The sequence below is a fragment of the Homalodisca vitripennis genome, chromosome 1 (assembly GCF_021130785.1).
Source record: "Homalodisca vitripennis isolate AUS2020 chromosome 1, UT_GWSS_2.1, whole genome shotgun sequence".
NCBI classification, from domain to species: domain Eukaryota; kingdom Metazoa; phylum Arthropoda; class Insecta; order Hemiptera; family Cicadellidae; genus Homalodisca; species Homalodisca vitripennis.
This window is the reverse complement of record NC_060207.1, coordinates 96,426,908-96,444,676: the sequence shown is the minus strand read 5'-3', so window position 1 is coordinate 96,444,676 and position 17,769 is coordinate 96,426,908. Positions and strand designations below refer to the sequence as shown.

At 33.7% G+C, this 17,769-nt stretch overlaps 1 protein-coding gene across 3 annotated transcripts in view; it reads left to right on the top strand.

Annotated features, from left to right (window-relative positions):
- The window catches only part of LOC124367280 (fatty acid 2-hydroxylase), a 178,753-nt gene that overhangs the window by 31,504 nt on the left and 129,480 nt on the right, over positions 1-17,769 (top strand). Inside the window, exon 3 of one of the 3 annotated variants that reach the window (XM_046824007.1) lies at positions 11,889-11,980. The exons of the other annotated variants lie outside the window; for them this stretch is intronic. The gene's annotated coding sequence lies outside the window, so the exon portion shown is untranslated. The remainder of the gene's footprint in view (positions 1-11,888; positions 11,981-17,769) is intronic. 3 annotated transcript variants of the gene reach the window in all.

The following is a 17,769-nucleotide window of genomic DNA, read 5'->3' as shown; positions in this document are numbered from 1 at the left end:
TATAAGAGTTTTCGAGAATTGATCAGACAAAAAAGGCTGTTAATATGGTATTTCAGACTGTAGGACGTACCAGTACGGACATTTTCTGCTAGAGAAGAATCTCAGAACGTCTGTAACTGGTACACGTATATGCGGAGTGTGTAATACTTAATCTTAAAAAAGAGATATCTAGATTACATAGAATACCAATGAAATCTAAGTTTTCCTAGTGGATTTGTCGTAGCAAGAATCGCGTCAGATGGGTAATCAATGAAATAAATAATGGTGATGAAGCAGACCAGCAATAGTCAGATTGTAAAGAAGGAGACAGAGCAGATTTGAAGCTTTTTTGTAAAAATGAGTCCTTTCCTTTACTGCCAAATTGTTTGAAGGTCTGTCCGAGTTTTTAGGTCGGGTTAGCAAAAAAAAGCAAACATAACTACACACAAAAGCACGCGCAAGATCCCACCGCAAAAATATATGGATTTGTTGGTAAAATAGCCTTATGGTTAGGATAATCAACCGTAACAATGAGGTAGCAATTAAGGTACACCGTGTCCTGTCAGGTTTCCGTATACCTTATTCCATACATATTACAAGACGTTAAGTACACAGCCACAAGCGCTGACGTACTCAGGACCGTCCCATACCCTCATAGTTTGTTGCATTGAATGGCGTGTTGTTGATTGTTTTCGTGACATAACAACATAAATTGATAACTATTTCTATAAACGAAGAATAATAACACAATTTTTAAAGGTACGAGTACTAAAGAGGTATGTTTTTAATCTGTAAAATAAATAGTTAAACTATTGAATGTTAGGAACAGCAATGGTTAAAATATGTGTGATCTTTTCTTCTTCCACAAACTGTTCTCTGCAAAGTAGAACAGTAACACTCTGGACGGTAAGTGTCACTGACAACTGTTCCGTGCTTCGATACGGCATGGCGCGGTTACTCAAGCAAGGATGTGTCCGACCTACCGCGTGTTACGGTAGATTGCGCTAGGCAGTCTCCTGATTTCACTGTGGCGTGGTTTTGCTTGTCAGGCTGATTGCCTTATGCGTGTAATCGAAAATTAAATGTTGTAACTCTGTTAACCCGTTATTAAACTGATAATTTAGAAACAAAGTTAGTACGTGTTGAAAACGCATTTTGTAAACTACGGCTAGTGAAAGATCACAGTAGAATTTTTGTGTTTTACTCGTGAATTAAGGTGTTTCAAAACGTGGTCTTTGACTTGTACCTTCCGTAGATTCTGAGAAAATCAATATAATAATAAAGACTGTGATGGAAAACAATACGTTTTCATATTTGCCTACGGTAAATTTGTTACTGGACGATAATGAGAACAAAATAGTTAATACGATTGACATAATGTGAATGATTTTTTAGTTAAACACTCATTGTCACTGTGTAATGTGATCTAATTATTGATAGAGTAACCTCGTCAGTCACAATGTGCGACTTGTCAAGAATCACATTACTCAGCCTGTAACTGAAGAGTTAAATTATATTTTTTAATTAGAACGTTTTAAAGAAAGATTATCCTGAAAGCCATTACAGTAAAACTAATTCATATTAAGTGTTAAAAAAGTTTTTCTACAAGCTCAATTTTTCTCGTCGTAGGTATGAAGATTAACACCGATGAAGAGTTATCGTTTATGTTCCCAGAAGCAGCTAGTTGATTTTCCGAGTTCAAGATAAGGGCCCAATGTATTCTTTGCGGCACGAGATCACCAGACAAAATTCCAGAAGTGGACAAAGTCCCAGCGGCCAAGAATACTTCTGAGAGAGCAATGAATGAATGAGGGGAGAGAAGATAAGAAATTGGCGAGGAGTCTACTTGACTTTCTTTCTTCTCAGAGCCCTCACTAAACCGTTTTGCTTTACACTTATAACTAGTTTCTATTATGTCATTTCATAGTTTACCTCCGCATAGATAGCTAATTTATTGTTAACTGAGTAATGAAATAACAATTTCCATCTGCACAAATAACAGCTGTTTTGATAGTTAGGTTGGTCCATAAAGTGATCGTTTTTCGTTATCTTATAACAGAAATTTGAAAAATTACCTGGCGCGCAATTCAATATTGTTTGTAGTGCTTTAACCTAAACCTTTGTCATTGTTTCAGTAGACATAAATTGAAAAAACACAGATCCGTAAGTAAACTTGGCAGTATTACTATGTTACTTATTATGTAATAAACATTAAATAAAACTTGTTAGTATTCATTTTATTTCCAATGTGATAAAGGCCGTTGAGACCACTCGTATAAGTGTCAAGAACACCGGCAAGAACATAAATTTAAAATGCTCTGTGGATATTACTCTTATAAATAACTTAAAAACTCGTATTGTGAAACGTTAAACAACAAATGTAGGTTATACATGTATTAATAATCTACGTGCATCTAGCTTACTTTAAATGTAATCTTATATTTAAATATACATTGTCAAATGCTAACTATTTGTAAGTAATCAACATCATACAACCTTTTTTATTTCTCTATTTTATATTTTTTATATTATCGAAACCATTAAGATTGTTCGCGATTAACTCATACTCAAACATACTAATTACATAGCTTATATTTAGGTTCATACCCAATTACTGCACAGTGTTGGTATATACAGTTCTTTTGATGAATACATTTGGGGCGAATTATAAAAATACAAAAATTAAAATTAAATGCACGCTAGTTTATAAAGAAACTTTACCGAAATGGGCGTGTTAGAATGTAAGGATATACAAATAAAAACATACTGTTAGAATAACTTAAAGTCTATCTACTAAACACAAGATTTTCGCCTAATCATTGAAGTCCCCCGCACTCCGCTCCACCTAAATAAGAAGAGTATGCTTATTAAGGAAGGGATTTGAATAGACTGTGAGTACCAAACTGACAAAACACATCAAGATTATTCTCAAAATGTTGGGGTCTCACATGTTCTGATATTTGGAGAAATCAAGGGAGATAGCCGTAGGAACTATAGCAAATGAGCAAAATGACACCTCAGTTGCAGGAGCAATGCGTGCCAGAAAATGTATTAATCTTATATTGGAAGTGTGTGAGGTAACCTTTATTCCTGTAAATTACTTCCTCTTTTCAATTCGGTGTAAGTGGCCATTAATATTTACTGGTAGTGTAAATAAAAAGCATGCAATGAAATTATAAGGAAGTTCAGTGAGGCACTTATTTCTTACCCCCTCTTTATAATATGAATAGTGGAGAGAAGAAATATGTGGATGACTTCTAGCAAAAACCGGTTCCTTCTCACTCAAGGTGGGAGCACATTGTACAGCGGCCCACGGGTCCTCCGCGACTGTTGTAACCTCAAGGTCAGTGACGTAACAGGTTACATAACAAGGTTACTCACCTGGCAGCCTCGCCCCACTATCGGCCCATTCAGCCTTTCCGTAGTCCTCTACAATTGCACTGTAACCGTAACCGTAACCGTACTTCCTTCCCCTTCAGTGGCTACTGTACACACCACGTAGAGAATCAGAGAATTCCTGAGATTCCATGATCAATAAGTGGAGATTTACTTTACTTTCTCAAAGCACCGTTTTGAGTATACATGAAACAGTGTAACTAAAAGTGTGTTTCTACACCTGAGCGTTACATATATTCCAGTACACCCCGCTGAGTAGAAGAGAGAATCAATGCCGTACAGAGGGGTAGCAAGGCAGGGATGAACAGTGACTGATATACGAAGAAATAGATTTTGAGGTGTGAAATGAAATGGCTTCAATGATATCTTTGGAGTTTTGAGAAGCAGTAATATGCCCACAGATGGAATTAAAACGGCTCCGGCGTACAAAGCGAAAGTAAAGTGAAAGTTACTGGCAGCCAGGAACGAAAACAAACATTTCACGATAATACATTACCCACTATTCCCCCTTTGTGTTTCCAATAATGAAGAAATTCCTCTCTATTTCTGTAATGAATGAATCTATCCTAGCTTACCACTTATAGGATTAAATGTTGCCTCTTCACAATACAGTAGTTTATGCAGTTTGTTTAGTATATTTTCTACTTAGTAAGTATTCCACATTTTCAGAGAGTACTACGCTTTTTCTAGTGATTATCTTCAACTTCGTAAAACTGGAACAAAACTGAGTTTTATTTGTATTTTAATATAATGGCCAGATCCGACTTACCACGAACCATTAACATGATCGACTCTAACTGGCCGCTTGGCAATCGTAATTAAAAATGGTTCCACGAAGTTAAAAACAGGTAGAGCTGTTTTTTCTTATAAGTATTATTATTAAAATATATTATAATAACTTTATTATAATATATACAAAAACAAACAAGGTTTAACACCCGCCATTGTACGCGATTTTCTTCAGCTTATTATTTAACGTGAAAGTTCTCTACAATACGATATGACTCGGAACACTACCCAAACTAACTATCACGATCTTCTGACAAGGATTACGATACAAGTCATAAGACACATTTCCAGCCATGTAAAAGGTGTTTCCTATGCACCTCCTGAGTACCAAGCGCTTTTATGGTAAGCTGTGGTAATAGAAAGATGTTTCCAACTTCGAATCTACTTTCGAATATTTGGATATTTTATTTTAAAGAACGGTATGTTAGAGCCCTGATGTTGAATGGAAACACTATTTCTATGAGTCCAATGAAATAATATTGTACTAATATTATAAGGTTCCAGAAACGGATAAGTAAATTAATTAATGTTATTCACAAGTATACAGACTTTTTTATATACAAGCAGTAACCAGCCAAAATATTTTTTATTGGTAGCTATCTCCATGCATGCAAAGTATATTTTTAGGTAGAATTCATAGAAATTTGCGAATTGTAATCGTCCTTAATATGGAATTTCCGGGAGATATTTTGAATTTTCACTCCATAATCCAAAACCACTATAATTCGGATTCATCATAATTAGCTGATCCTGCCAAGTGTCGCTGTGGCTTGGTTATTATACTATTAATATTATGAACAACTTATCCATTATTACGTATTTTATTAAATTCAAGTGCAATAAATAATAAGTATTATAAAATTATTCTTTGCCTACATATATGAATTAAAGTTTATAACATTGACGAAAAGGTTGATTCTTACTACAAACAATTAATTATGTTATTATAATTGATACCCATTAGTTAAAATTTAATTTAGAGCTATTTGGTGCACAACTGTCTTTTGCTAATAATAAATTAGATGGTTTACCAACACGTGAACATGCAAAATATAATTGGCCATGGGAGAAACATGGATGTTCTAAATCTAAGCCGCAAACGAACATTTTCTGGCCTTGGGATTTGTTAATGGTCACCGAAAATGCTAATCTAACAGGGAATTGAAATCTTTTGAATGATAATGTGGTATCTGGTTACCCGCGGCTTCGCCCGCAATTTCGTAGGCTTTCCACGTGGAACACTTCTGGTTCGAGTAAATTATATTTCCGCCGCCAATTTTGAGTTTGCCTTTTTGCCACGATCAAGAAAACATGTCAAAAAGTGTATATTAATGGCGATTGTAATTTACTCTGGTCTTTACTCAAAAATATTTCACCATATGAACATGGATCTCCGATTCTTAGTTTCCCATATGTCTGTCTGTATGTGACGTTTATAAAAAAAATAATATCTTTAAAAAGTAATAAATTAAATTTAACCAAGTTTTGCTCAAATATGTATAATATTAATGCCAGTCAGTGAAAAAATATCGTAATCTTACCATTTGTATCTTCAAAATGGTGGCCGACAGTCAAACTTTTAAATTTAGAATATCTTTCATTATAATACGTTTTACAAGAATAACAGTTTTTAGGGGACTGTATCACAAATCTAATGACACCAAAACTATTAAAATCTAATAATAAATAACTTGTTTAGAGCAGATTTATTGTGATAAGACATTGCCCATATTGAGAGCTGCCGTTTATTCAGTTTTTCTATTGTTGGCTTTTCGCTGAGAACTTCACAGATTAATTTACCGAGTGTTTGCTCGAGGAAAAGTTTTCGCGACTTGACTCTTCATTTTATTGAGCTTGGCTCCTAAAAGAACAGCGCTAAGCGGTAAGCCTTCAAGGTCTGCAATGGACTGTATAATAAGCCACTCCTTTCTATAATCATTTGCAAACAATCGGTTATTGCATCTATTATTGCGATGCAATAACCGATGCGTCTTATGCGTCGATGCGAAAATGCGTCTTAGTGTAACGACCATTACAGCAGTGATGAGTATGCTGGAGTGGTGACCGCTACCCGAGTGGCACAGTCATCGGGAGGCATTGAGTAAGGCAATTTTGTAGTCAGGAACAAATAAAAACTGCTGAAGATAAACATTTTAAATGTTTGCAATATCAACATGGTCTCTCGGGTTTCAGAGAGTCATAAATTAATTTAAGGCTTAAGAAAATTATATACAGAAAATAACGTGCTTAAATACTTTTTTAAAGGAAATTTTGTATACATAAAATCGGCAGGCAACTTTACGAGAATACTTGATGCAATACTAACGACCTCTGTTCGCTGTATTTCCTTGATCTTCTACCTAGGAATTATATATATTAAATATTATCGGTATTGTAACTTTCAACGCTGCAAAAAACACACCCTGAAGTTATTGATTTCATAAAACCATCTTGAAACCATCTTTACTGGCCTCTCCATGACAACATCGTTGTTTCCTTACCTAACAATAAATATGCCGTACCATAGTCCCAGATAAGGTAATTTCGAAACTCCTCCGCTGGGGTGGGGATACCCAACCTCGGCATGGATGGCCGCTGGAGTCAGGCGCCCTCCTCTCGACATAAGGTCGCGTTCTAGCTGGTAATTCGTCTTCACTGTAAATATTAAAAACATTTCTACCATAAATGTACCTTTCATAAAATTTTAACATAAGGGTTATTTCAACAAAACCAGTTTTGAAAAAGTTTTTAATTAGTTTATTAGATTCCAACATGTTTGTATCTATAGTATGTTTTTAATGAATATTGAATTTAATGAAGCACAAAATATAGATACTGATAAGAATACTAATATTGTCATGTCCATATTTTACTACTCATTCCATCCGAGTATCATTGACGAGATAACTATGAGAACGTCATCATCACTTCCTTAATCAAGAATTAAAATAACTTGAGAATGCGGAAAATTCTGAATATGCCAAAAACATTCTCCCTTAAGGGGCTCGTGTGTTTAACTTTGCATCAGAAAATGAAGTCTAAAAGCTTTGTTTGGCTTCCATAAACAAGAACAATGCCGTCCAGTGGGCTTTGTTCTGTTGAACAAAGGTCTTGATGGAAAGAAAGTACGGGTTTTCTCATCAGTTGCAGCAGTACTCAATTGTGGAATACATAAAATGGAATAAACTAAACTTCAGTTAGATACCTGCATTTTTATTTATTAATACTATTACCTTTACATGTGTTGAATCTGTAAACATGCTTGTTAATTTGAAGTAAGTACTTGAAACATAATGATAAGAAAATAGTACTTACTACTAACTTTAATAAAGCTTCTCTAAAAAAATTAATTTATTGCTTTAACATATACATTGCTAACAATAAATAAAAGTACGAATCGTCCCACTTCCTCTCATTATAGTGCAATGTTATTGTTATTTGCGGAAACTAACAAATGATCAGGAAATTACAATAACTTCCGTTTGCCATTGTCACATCATACCTCCTGTGTATAATTTACAGAAAATGCACAACAAACAAATATATTACATTTCTGCTCAGTTACGACATTGTTAGTCTTAGGGTGGATTAAACGGGTTTGCTTGGAATATTGTTTTATTTTTATTGTGCTTTAAGATAACTATTGTGAAGACAGAAAAAATGTACAATTTTTAATCTCTCTGTTAAATCTAAAATGGAAACTTAAGGTTATTTCCAACTAGGTCCAAATTAAACGGCTGAAGATAAAAAAATCTTAATTTGTACAGTATATAAGTGTTAGCTTCAGGAAAAGGCATGTTTTTAATGATTTATAACTTGGAAACTCCTATTTTAAATTATATATAATTTAAAGAAATAGCATGGCTTTTAATAGCATATTATTACTAATGTAGTTATAAATTTAAAAAATGTCAGCCCATACAGTTCTTTTTATATACGTATTTAAAAATAAATTACAACCTTATTTCAACGGTTTTTGTACGAGTCTTTTATATGTCAATAAATTCTTCTTTAAATGTTCTTTAACTTCTCTTGAAATAATACTTTTCGTCTATTCTCCTGTCTTTGTAAAAGGTAAATAACTGTGACTAATACGCTTTTTAACAAAAACTTATACCAACCAAAATTTGATTGCACCATCTTTATTGCACGTTTGATTTCTTTGTACATCGCTATTACTTGTATATACTCGTACTTCTTTGTGTTTAGTGACAGTTATAGTTATTGCGACTCTGAAGCAAGAGAACACAAGCTACGAGTACTTCACACAACGTGTCACATGCAATATTTCTAATATATACCTAATTTTACTCTTTAGATGACCTGCGGACAGACAGGCAGACAATTAAAGAGAAAAGGAATTTCTACCTACTCATCAGACAAAAGAGCAGTCGTACCAGCGTACTGAATGATAGGTTTCAACCACCCGTAGTCAAATCCCTTGGTTGGACATGCACCATCGTAGAACTCATTCTTATCTATCTAGATACAAATTTTCAAACAAAACCTAAAGTCTACATATGACATCTTTCTCTAGATATTCCGTACTTACTATGCTACATGTTTACAAATTTATTTATTCTATTATTTTCTCGTATCCATCGTGGTTACCCTTAAAGGAATATAAATATGTTTACTAAAGCTCAGTCAAATTTAATACAGTGAAATACACCATCACCGTAAAGCATTTAAATATCCGAATAATTTGTCGCTCAGTATATTTTAATCTCTACTCTAAACCATTGCACAAGTAGTTACTAACGTACGAAACGATCCTACTGCCCTAATATGTAAGTAGTCCAATTAAGTATCGGTTGCATATAGCGGGCATTCTAATGTATTTCAAGTATTAAAATATCAATAATACATCAGAAGTGGATACGATATTTTTTCATTTAGTTGGATTTCATCCTCGTTATGAAGGGTTTACTTATTGAAACATATTGAATGTATTGATTGAATCGGGAAGAGATTGGGTCTTTATCATCTATATCAATATCTGTCTTTAATATCGAATGAGATCAGGTTTAACTGATATTGTCTATACGAATTTATTGTGCATTATCTCCTGGAATATCGAAAGCGCTGCACTGAATACGGCGTTGTCTCCTTTTCTCTAACAATAATTTCTCTGATTTCTCTCGGGGTATCTTTTATAAGATTTTAATTCCACCTTCTCCATTTCATTAGATTGATAAATAAACTTTAAGTTAGTTCCTTTTTTCCTTTTTTTATAAGTATTTTTAATATTTCACTTCTATTAGTTTTTAAGATTTTCACTTGTTAAACTTGATGTATGAGGGTTTTTGAAACGTGAAGAGGAGGGTCGATTTCAATCCTCGAAAAGTAGTGTTCTTTTTTATAACATATAACAATGGCAAATGTCCGAATTTATATATAAGTCAGATATCAAGAATACTATACAGGACATATACAGAATGTTGCTTATAATTGGTCTCACACAAAGGATTTTGTCCGCTATATTTAAACAAATGTCAAATACTGGTGAAGAAAGTTAAAACTAACGATGTAGGTCAACCATTCTGTAGAAAGGGGTTAATTAATAGACTAGTAATTAGGGACACCAGCTTAACGTACTCTTTGAATCTCTTAAGTGCCAACTCTATAAAAGGACCCAGAGTTTTAATATCCCATTATAAAGTATGTTGTACAAAACCTTATACTTTTTTACAGCATTATTTTGGTCGTATAATCTTACCAAGCTTATTTAAGCTTAAGTTAAGTATCCTATATTTACGTACGAATATACAAACTTATCTACATTCTCGGATAGTTTTTGTGTAGTAAGTACTTAAGTGTTTTAAACTTGTAACAGAGCGCAGTGGCGGATCAAGGGTGGGCCATGGGGGCCATTGTCCAAGATTTCGAAAAAGACGCTTTTATGAAAAAAATACTTAGTAACTCCCATATTGCAACCACCAAAATGCAATATACTGAATTTTATGCACCAAAGTTCGAGTACGAGTAGATTTATTTCTAAACATTTTATTTCTTGTTGTATCGAAATGCAAAACTGTCTCACAGTAATGATAATAGTAAACTAAAACTCAAGTTCCGAAAGTCAGGACTAATCCGCCCTTCCCTGAATGTCAATAAACTATTTGGAAATTTTACTTTGAATAAGTAATAAAGTTTTTAAGGTTTATCATTGTACCGAGGAATCATACCCTAGCGCATTTTGTCGTTCCCTTTCATTTGAATGCATTTCTTTTAATTGTTAGTTGTAATAAATACTGACTGTAATTAATAATAAGTGTTAATTTTCAAGCTAGAAGTGGATTCGTACAATTGACGAAGGTCAAGGTCTGGATAAACGAAATAATACCTCCGTTCCAAGGTGCCCGATAATGTCTTAGCCCAAGCGTTTGACCTCAATATGCTGCTCGCCACCCATCGACCCCAGTGTAAACACTTCAGGCATTTCTGCCACAGCTCGAGAAATAAACTGTCCTGAAACCCATTACTCTATCATTACTATGTCATGAAATCGTCAAAAACACGTACAGTGGATTAAGCTGATTATTTATGAAACAAAAATAAATAAGTAAATAGCGAATATGTTCTACTCGTAATATTCCACTACTCACAAGATTGAAACATTTAATAAATAACAGCCTCGTGTTATATTTTTCTCATAAGATGTACGATATATTCTTTTATTGATGCGATGAAGAAGAAACTAAAGTTGGGAGATCAATGAAAACACGTAGTATCGTCATATACGTCAACCATAGACAGTAGTGTTAATCAAAATACGTAATATGTAGAAGCTTTTCTATAAAACATGTTCTACAGTATATTTTTGTTGAAGTTTTCCAATTTACTAGTGAAACCAAAAACCAATGTATTATGTTAGTAAAATATGGGAACTGTACTATGTGCAACCATTATGAAACAGTAGAAGTATCAATAAATTTAAAATGATAAAAATAATAATGTTTTACGTCAAAATGGTGTTTTTATAATTCGATAACGATTTTAAAATATGTTTTAAGTGCATATACCTTTCTCATCCCATAATATAATATAGGAGAAGATATTTTGAGGCAAAAACATGTTTGTTGTTATCTGAAACTAGCCAAGTGCGTGTGCGTGTGGGTGAGACAAACTTGGCAAACAGTTATGGCTGGGGATACCAGTTCACATTTCTAACTGTCTTGATAAAACTTTTACTATTTGTTCCCCATTAAATATAAAATAGTTCTTATTGCCTTTCTCTACTATTGTGTTTAGCTGTTCAATGTGTTATTTCCACGATAAAACGATGCGATAAATGGCTTTGATGAAATTCATCATGTATCCTTACAACCAATCCAAATTGAGGCATTTAAAATTTTCAACGTTTTTGAATGCATTACACCATGGAATGCACTAAAAATCATATTAATAGTCACATTTCTAAAACTTGTGGTTCATTAAATTAAAACAGCATACATCACCTTTAAAAACACATTCTGTTACATTGTTTTACCACTTTATCGCGTACGTATACATGTACAATGTATACCTTTCCCACATTACCAGCGGAATACTGCAAAAGGAATAAATGGAGCAAAAGTATGGTGAAAGGAAGGGAATGTTATATGGATAAAACGTTCTAAAAATACTGATATATTTTAATCCACTCACGTAGGATTTACCTCTTTTAATTCATGCAACATGTAGAATTGGTATCTTTTAATTAACGCTACGCTCTCTTGTAGGATATGCTGCTGTATTGAATCAGCTCTCAGCTCCTGGGCGCTCTCATATCGTTTTATAAACAATATGTAAAAAATAATAAAGCTTCTGCTTGGTAAATACTGATGGCGAGAGAAAAGAAGAGACCTGGATTCTGGCCTATCTGAAATTTGCAGGCACTACTACTAGTATGTTGCCGCGCCTTGTTTCGTAATTCCATTATTGTTTCACTGTTCCATTGCTAGGATAAACAATACGCAGGGTTGGCTGTGGGGCGAAGCGCCTGAAATTACCGCGCGGCAACACACTAGTACACAGCTGTGCGCCGGCACGGGCCAGGTCTCTTCTTTTCTCTCGCCAACAGTATATGACGTCTATTGATTCATATGTAATCATGGGTATATAATTATTGTAAGTATATGTATTAATAAGATAATCTTCAGATACTCCTATCCAATTTGAGTAATATCTGTAGTAAGTTGCCTCATAATTTTAGTACATTGACAATAAATTATATTTTTTTCTTGACCAACATAAATTTAAATTATAGGGTTATTAGAAACTTTTACTTTTCTATTTTAAAAATAAATAAATCTTACGCTAGATGTAAGTTAGGAAAAAGAAAATAATTTCTTAATAATAAGAAATTCCGTCTAAATATATTGAAAAGCTTTCCCATGTAGGTACTGTAAAGTAGTAGTACGAGGGTGAGTATTAACCGTATAGTTTTTGGAACATTTTTGTGTTAGAGTAAACTACATTTTTAGTACAAATTTGTTTTTCTGCACAGTATCATCTTTTATTGACAAATTTCCCGCCGTTTAATACTATTACCAAAAAAGGAAACTGGTCGCGACAGTAACCAGTTGGGCATGAACGTTTCCACCTGTTCGTCGTCAAAGTTGTGACCTCACAGATTCATCTTTGAGTGGCCCAAACACGTGGAAGTCACGCGGCAACACGCCACCGGGACTATGTCAAGCGTGCTTAATTGTATCCAAATGTATTTAGTCCAATTCTTCTTGAATCAGTGCAGCTATTCGTGGCCGAACATTGAATAGCTCTTAGAATATTTCACGATCAAACAGTTGACAGTAGATACGGAATTAATTGCCCATTCACGGTGAAACTCAATGAACAGTAGCCTATGTCTCTGCAACCCAAAAACCGTAGACATTTTTCCTTGCAGAGAGACCGGTCTAGGCTTTCGCAGTCGTTGTGCCTGGCTCTCGTTTTCCAATGAGTCTCGACCTTTTGTACTGTATAATGTGCAATATTATAAACTGTATAATGTGCAAAATTATTTGTCACTTTGAAACCTGTGTATCGAAGTGCGATTTACAACGAACGTGCCATCGACACCAAATCTTTGGAAAATGTTACGCCCTCTCGTGACATACATATGTTACTAACGTGTTACTGAACAGTCGAGTGCACTTCTCGCTCTGATATGATACAACTATCTCTCCGCTATCTGCCCGGCTGTTCTGGTGGACCGCCCCGCCCCCTTACCAACTATTGACATTCCCATCTCGCATAGATAAAGACGCGCTAATCACTTCACTTTCACTAATCGAGTCTTCAGAAGAAAGGTCCGGTTAATATCTGACTCACCCTCGTATTTAAATATTACAATAACTACTCATTCGATCAATTTAATCCCATATTTTTGGATTTCTATAGCTTAGATTACATCATAACAGTGCATATCAATAACGGTGTTGAGATGAACACACTATTTCTATAATCTTGATGGGGTAGAAAATAAGACTGTAAAAAAAGAAGAGCTTTCATGCATCAGTTAGTTACGCAATACTGTAATTTAATATATTAATATACCTACATAGTTGAGTGACCACAGCATTGTATAAGTCTTCTCGAAATTTAATATAACGACAGGTAGTCCAATTGTCAAAGTCCTATCTATGATCGTAGTCGATTAAGACCAGTTAAGAAACTGATGATAGAATTTTTAATAATAAGTCTTTTATAGAACTGAAGAATATGTTAATATAAATAAAAAAATGAACAATCACTTCAGTAATGAGAAGTTTCAAATATTTTACATATTTTTACAATTATCATTCTCATATATATATATATATATATATATATATATATATATATATATATATATATATATATACCTCTGTCTCCAGTATTCATCGGAGAATCGACAACATCCGATACTGCGGCCTTAATGAATTGAACGAGACAGATATTGATAGGAGAAGGCTTGAAGAAAGAGGTGGTGGGAATGATAGAGTGGGTAGGGGAGGGGGAGTCATCGATGAAGGTATTGTGTAGCCTGAACATCCAGCGAAGACAGATTTTTCACCGAACTTCATTTCATTGTCTAAACTCTTCAGGGAATATTTCCAATCCGTATTTTATTCATCTGGCTCAGCTACAGTTTACACAAACCCGGTGTTTTAAGAGCGTCCCGCATTACATAAAGTTTTGTATGTATAAACTATGCTAGAACTCTTAGTCTTAAGGTCAGAGAATTGTAACAGCCAGGGTTTGAACCATGACTCACGCGATGCATATACAACTTTACAAACGGAGTATCAAATTAAACAATGACTGATTTTAGCAAACTGTGCTTACCTGATGAACAAATTTTAATTGATTTAGTCATTCCAACGGACATAGCCACTTAGAACTAATTACATCTTAGATTGATAGTGTAGAACCGTAACTAATATTAAAATGTAATCAGTTGTGTAGCGATGGACACTGTAGCTCTGAGATTGCATCCAAGTTAACGTAAAACACTCAAGGAAAACAACGAAAACACGCGTAAGATAAAAATATTCAATACGAAAGGAGAAATTGTTCCTATGCATTTACATACTTTGGATGTTAAACTACGGCTATGTTACGGAATCTTGTAGAACTCAACCGAGATATGATTATAATCACGCATACAAAAATTAATTATAAATATTAATATGCTAGCTTATATTTGTTAAACATCCAGTATTCGAAGTAATCTATATTATAACATTTTACGCATGCAAAACAATCGATTAATAAAATAAAATAATTGCTTAGTAAATGCTCTAAAAATATAGGTACAATATTATTCACTATCTTCGTACATTTAAAAATCAAAATGTATAAGTTACTTAATAAGTAAACAAAACTATGTGTGTTTGGCATGATTTTTAATCCATCAGGAGAAATCCTGTACGGAGAGTAAATTTATGACACTAGATCTGAAACTTTCATTACCTGTAACAAAGATGTTCGCTTACGAGATGATATTACGAGGTTCGCTCTCTGAATCCTTTACATGCTTCTGTTTGCTTCATAGTTTCCTGCGTCAGGTATTTTTAAGGAGGCCGATCGCTTTATAAACCTAGTGTGAACCTAGTGTTCTGAATTGAATTACATTTCTTCTGCCATCACGTGGAAATAAGTGTGACAACTGTTGTAGTAGAATTGACTCTGTATCCTGTAATTTACTGATGAGTAGCTATGTCAGTGAGAACGTACACTTCACTTATAGTCGAGATGTTGAGTTTAGTTGCTGGTATCTGAACTGAAGCAAGTTTGTGACGGTGGTAAGCCTATAATGCCCCCATTCTAACTGTAGATAGTGGTATCACACCTGGTCTCAATTAGTTCAGTGTAACATTGTCACTTTGTCTGTTCTACTGTTTTCTGACATAAATAGTATTAAATCAGACTCAACAGTTTGGTTTCTCTTGTTACTGAATTGTCAAGTTACATAGAGCTGAACCACCTCTAGAAGAACAGTTTTCTTATTCAAAAGTAAAATCATAAACTTAACATTAATAAATAAAGCATATACTTGTGATATTTCTACAGTAGAAGTTATTAATTTAATAAGAAAAGTATATAAAATTGGCGGTTATAGTCACTAAGACAGTCCTCATAACCCGAATATCCTTTGTGTTTAATTTATACAGTCCGTTATAAGGAAAAGTATATAAAACATAGTCCCAGTCAGTCCTCATAACCCGAATATCCTTTGTGTTTAATTTATACAGTCCGTTATAAGGAAAAGTATATAAAATTGGCGGTTATAGTCACTAAGACAGTCCTCATAACCCGAATATCCTTTGTGTTTAATTTATACAGTCCGTTATAAGGAAAAGTATATAAAATTGGCGTTATAGTCACTAAGACAGTCCTCATAACCCGAATATCCTTTGTGTTTAATTTATACAGTCCGTTATAAGGAAAAGTATATAAAATTGGCGGTTATAGTCACTAAGACAGTCCTCATAACCCGAATATCCTTTGTGTTTAATTTATACAGTCCGTTATAAGGAAAAGTATATAAAATTGGCGGTTATAGTCACTAAGACAGTCCTCATAACCCGAATATCCTTTGTGTTTAATTTATACAGTCCGTTATAAGGAAAAGTACTCAATGTCTTGTTGTTGATTTCAAAAGATACAATTATTCATATCATTCGACAGAAATTCACGATGTTTAACATATGGCTCGTGGGAAATTGTAATGGCTATTTAGACATTTTATTCTACTATTCATGCTAAATGTAGGAGTAGGCTCGTAATAAGTGGCAAACAGTGTTTTGTTGGGCATACGACCACTACAAGTTTCCACGGAGAGCGATGCAAACATAACATTAATCATGTGGTTGTTAGAAGGGTTTGGAAGGGTGGAGGGTAATGTATTTCGTCGTCATCAACATTTTGATGAGTGGTGATTTATTGTTGTGATGAACATTAAGGACGAACATTGTTGGTTCATTGGTGTGGTACGTACATCGAACTCTCATGTTCTTCTACCATGTTATTTTAACTAATGTGTGCCTTGTGAATTTTGCACAATTTTTATTTTTACTACTGATTTAATAAAAATGCAAGATTTTTAAGGATTCTTTACATTCTAAAATATGTTATGTATCGTTTGAACTGTCATATTAGTTAAAATTATAACTTTTGTTTGAGCAATTGTTGTACTTTCACTTTTATCATGTCCAAAGTTTATTATTTATGGTTTAATTTACATCGGTAAAGTTCTCAAAAATTACCCTATAGAAAACCAGTGACGGCAACCCTTCGGGGTTGCCTAACAATTCATTAGATATTTTTTTACTTAAAGGCTTCGTAAAATATAGACTAAAATAGACAAAAATCACTAAATTTTCTTTATTTTGTTTTCGTAAATCTGTGAAAAAGTTGGACTCAACAACAATTTTAACTTAACGGAGTACGTTTTTTCATATTCGACTAAAACTTCACAAAAGTTAGCCTACGATGTTTATTTATAAGGTGACTATTAAGAGAAATTCCGAGCTATGATGTTCTTGACTGAGAAATGTCTAAAGGTAAAACTGTTGGGCTGACCTTGGGTCCTGAAATCGTTAATTACACTCTGTAAGATTAAAACTATAATACGTATAATGATAATGAATCAATAAAAAATAGAAAGCAAGATATTTGATTGTTGGTATTTGTAAACTTAAATTATAATTGTACCGTACAGTAAAATTTAGGTTAACGTAAAAAATCCGATTACTTACCAGTTGGCGATATACAATATCAAATTGTGTAATTCGTCACTGACGATGTAATTAATTTTGGTAAATTAAAGACAATAGCATGAGAGAGAGGCATTACGTCTTTATTATGGCTGTACAACGGTATTTAGTCGGATACATTTTTATTTAACTTTTAATAATTTTTAAATCAAACTCCTTTACGATATATTTTTTGAAAATAGGAAAATTAAAACTGTTTTGATAATTCCCCAAGGAGCTGTAGACCATTCAAATTAATACGAGTATTTACCGGTATCATATATAAGGCCCTAAGAAAAACGCTTGAATATAAGGATATTAACTTTTACAATACGTACTCGAAAGGTGGATAGAGGGATAAATGTGCCTTTTATTTATAAAC